General features: G+C 32.0%; 1 pseudogene; it reads right to left on the minus strand.

Annotated features, from left to right (window-relative positions):
* Window positions 1–600: 600 nt before the first annotated feature.
* Window positions 601–4435, minus strand: part of LOC106329910 — a 5878-nt pseudogene continuing 2043 nt past the window's right edge.

Raw genomic sequence — 4435 nt, forward strand, 5'->3', positions numbered from 1 at the left:
CTGTTCTTCTTCTTCTTGGTTAGATCAAAGGGTGCAAGCTAAGGATGACCAAAGAAAATTAAAACCACACAATCATGATTTATCAGGAAAAATAAAAGAACCGATGATGAATTTATTAAAGATGGGGAGATGTATAGACTAAAGAAGAAAAACTGATTCGTGAAACTCAAAGAGTGAATCTGTGTTTCTTAGATGAGTCATAAACCGATGATTAAAAATTGAAAGCCCTAAACTTCCATTGAAGAGAACGCTTACAGAGCAAAGAGGTTTATTGGGGTTTTTTTTTTAACGAATCTCATTTCAAAACATGAGTTATAAAGTATTTATTAAATCATTAGATAAAATAAATAAGTTTGGGTCCCATAGAAAAAACCGAAGAAGCAAAGCTTTCTGACCTTCATAAATATATATTTGTTTCATCCATCAATATACAAAGAATCCTTTAGCTCAGTTCTACAAATGTTGTTGTTTAGATCTCAATAACCCGGGTTCGAGTCACAGACTTGATACTTTTTTCATACTTTTTAAAAGTGGGACCCACATATCGCTGACGTGTCGCATCAGGAGAAGTGATGCAACTGCCCCATTATAATGTAGATTTTAACTGAATCTCCCATTTTCATCTACCTGAGATTTGGATAGAGGTATCTGTTATGATTAGCTCTGAATCCATTTGTATGGGTTAAACTGTGGTGTGATTGCCCGTTTGGGTTTGACGATGGCATGTGCCGGTTAAGAGACTGTAGTGTTTGTCAATTTCCTGAGAGCGAACCATTTAAAGAAGCCGTTAAGGCTAGACAATCCTGTTTGCCAAGAAGGGAAACCACAAGCTGCTGTTGTACCGTACACACTAGAACTTTCACGGGACAGTCACAGATAATCCCTTGACTAGTGATGATGAAACTGACACTGGTCTGTCTACCTAACTTTCCTTCGAAGTCTTAATTATCTCTGTTTCTTGGGTCTTTGGTATGTTTTATGCATTTCGTACTTACATATCAACACTCTTTATCACTCAGTTCTGGCTCATGAGACTGTGTGTGTGACAATTATCTGTTTTAGTATTCAATCTCATTGTGTTAGGTGTAGTTTTTGATGAACAAGTGCATGACTGCTCATTGTGTTAGATGTAGTTTTTGATGAACAAGTGCATGTCGGCAGATGAAATGACATATATTAATCTTGGGCTGAATCATGAACGGTACACTGGGGCTATATTGGGCCGTCAGCTAGAAGGATATGTGATGCTGTATACCCCGAGAACTGTCCCAAATGTAAGCTACACTTACTCCATTCTTCTTTAGTTTCTTTATATCCTTATTTTCCAAGCGGCTGATTAATTCATATTGGATTCCTAACCACCCCCTTTAATATACTGGCTTCTATGTGATGAGCAAATACATCTGAGCAGTCGTGCCAAGAAGAAAAGATAGGGTACAAAATGGTCTCTGGTCTTAACTCATCTAATATCAGTTCATATAGCTTCAGATTACTCTCTGTGTGGTTTTTCTCTGTTATTGTTTAATTAGATTAAAGATCTACGCCTTCCACGGAACGAACATTTTATATAAATTATTTTTACGTATTATACATTCTTTTCCATATTATAAAATAATAAATATATATAGAATAATTAAAAGTTCAGTAACTATTAGTATATAATTAAATTAGTGCGAACACATAACATTTTTTTATTAATCCAAACAAACAATTTTTATATTTTATATGATATATAATTAAATTTAAATGATAATAACATATATATAGTATATTTTGAATACTAATATCTATGAAATAATGTTTTCTACTCATATTGTTTTTGGTAGAGGGTACACTAATTTTTATCAAATCTTTATTATTCAAAATCAATAAATTGTCATATATACTTTAGCCACATTAAACAATTCCGTAATTTTTATTTAAAGAAAGAATGAATAACATTAATAATTAATTTATGGTTAGTTTAATAAAAGCTTATTATATATTTAGATGTACCAACCTATTTCTCTAAAGATTATAAGAATCATTGTGGTGATGACACATGACTACCTCAAATGTTATAAACTTACAATGCTTCTCTTTTAATATATACTAGTGCTTCGACCCGTGCGCCCGCACTAGTGTCATTTTCTGTGAATGATTTACTTATGATACTTTTATTTAAAGGATGTCTAATCCGGATATCGGTTCGATTTCGGTTCTTTTTTTTTTTGGTTTTCGGTATTTAGGTTTATAAAGAATTTAAACCATATTAAAATCATGCATACTTTAGTTTGGTTCGGCTGATATACCATCAATTTTTTGTTTATTCGATTTTATACCGAAAACCATAAATATATTTATCTTTTATAATATTTTTTTTTGCAAATTTTGCTTTATATGGTTTGATATCAATTTTAATATAACATGAAGATATTTTGATTTTTAAATAGACTATTTTATTTTTTCTTTTACTATTTAAATTATAAGTAAACATAATAAGTTAATATTTTTTAGGATAAAATAAAAAATACTAATCCATAATACTATTAAATAACTAAATATTAGTACATATATTTGTCAACAAAAAGGTAAAAATTATGTTTTTTTAATTTGATAAGAAACCTTTAACTTATTATAAAATATTAAATTACTAAAATCAACATTTTATGTGTGAAATCATATCAATAATATAAATTATGTTATTAGTTATTTTATATAATTTACATATGATAATACTAATATAATTAATTGATCAATTTATATATCAAACCATATCTATTTACTGTGATTTCTAAAAATACATTTTATATATTCGGTATTACCAAATCCATATTTTCTGTACATCGGTTTGGTTTATATGTTCTAATTTATTGTTTAGATTATTCAGTTTCTTTAGTTGTTTGTTTATATGAATGTATTTGTACTTTGTAAAAAAAGGAATATAAATTTAAAATAATTTATATGAACATTTATATATATATATATATGTATATACATGTATCATCCATTTGGACACAACTCTTTCAAATATTCCCAACGACTCAGCCTTGTACAGCAGCAGCTTCTTCATCAGCGCAGTTATTTACCCAAGTTAAGGGGAATGATAAACCTGTCATGGTCAAAAACCAGAGAGTAATATTAAAAATTGGTGCTTTTCTGGTGGCTGATGATCTAAAATATGTGTTTTTCTTGAGAACTTTGGCGCATAAACTATGTGCCAAAAGAAAGTACGTACCACTTGATGGATGGGAGGCAACAATGCAGATTCGTTTGTCTTTATTATTTGTTGACAATTTCACTCCGGTCAAGTGCTCGCCAAGAGCTTGAAATGGACAACCAGCAGAGTTACTTGATCCACAGTCAGTTGTTTTACAGCATTGTGGTTGAGAAACCAAGAGCGTTTCCTTGAAACAAAAGCAAGAAAATAGCATTAGTAAGCAAAATTTTGATGACTGACTTAAAGAAGATGCTGCAGCATAAGTCGGTTGATTTGTGACGTACGCTAATATGAGGTGATACCACGTCCGTTTCCATGATATCCTCTGTCTGCCTTCTACGTTTCATCATGCTTCTCATAGGTGATACCGTGTCCATTTCAACCATATCCTCAGTCTGCCTGCTACGCTTCCTCATGCTTCACGTTGTAACTTGAGAGGAGATTCAGGAGTCTTTCGTGTTCTACCACTTTGATTTTTGTTGTAGTGAGGAACTCCCTCTGATATCAGCTCTTTTATTTTCTCAACTTGCTCGGAAAGTGTTTTGTCTGTAAATTTTTTTATGCCCAGTTAGTAAGAGGACAAAGCATTTGATATCAAATAAAAGCTCGATTCATTAAAAAAAAAACAACTTTCTCTTTCGTTCTTCTTCCATAAGACACTTTTGAGGCTCCAAACACTCCTCGTCCCTGGTATATCTGTGGACCAAAACAGCCATGGTTTTACATTTCACAAGAATCCAGAAGGAAGTCCAAGGGGAGAGAAGATTAACACAGTAATACTACATGCCTGATTTCAGCTATCTCATTCCTCAATCTCTCCATGTTCTCCTTCAAATTCTGGTTTTCACTTCTCAAATGTTGTGTCTGAGGCTATAAAAGAAAAAGAGAGAAGGACAGGCAAAGAACATACTTTCAAAACACTGGAGTTCAGCAGGCAGTTAACAACATAAAAAATAAAGAAACTGAATTGTTATATAACTCCAAATGTTTACAAGGAAGCTTAGGGATTCGGAGTGGTATTGATGCTCTACTGTCACACATAATTAGTAATCAAACCTAACGACATAGAAGCAAGTAATGAGAGAGTGAAAGTTGAAGTATGGATGAAAAAGGAAGAGACTTTCTCAGATGGTACCTGAAACAAAGGTAATGAACTCGTCTTCTTGTTTCCTATTAACCTCGTCCAATTCCGAAAACTTGAAAATTTCTGGAGACACAAATCGAAACGAAAGTTTT

Source organism: Brassica oleracea, chromosome C3 (assembly GCF_000695525.1).
Source record: "Brassica oleracea var. oleracea cultivar TO1000 chromosome C3, BOL, whole genome shotgun sequence".
Taxonomy (NCBI): Eukaryota; Viridiplantae; Streptophyta; class Magnoliopsida; order Brassicales; family Brassicaceae; genus Brassica; species Brassica oleracea.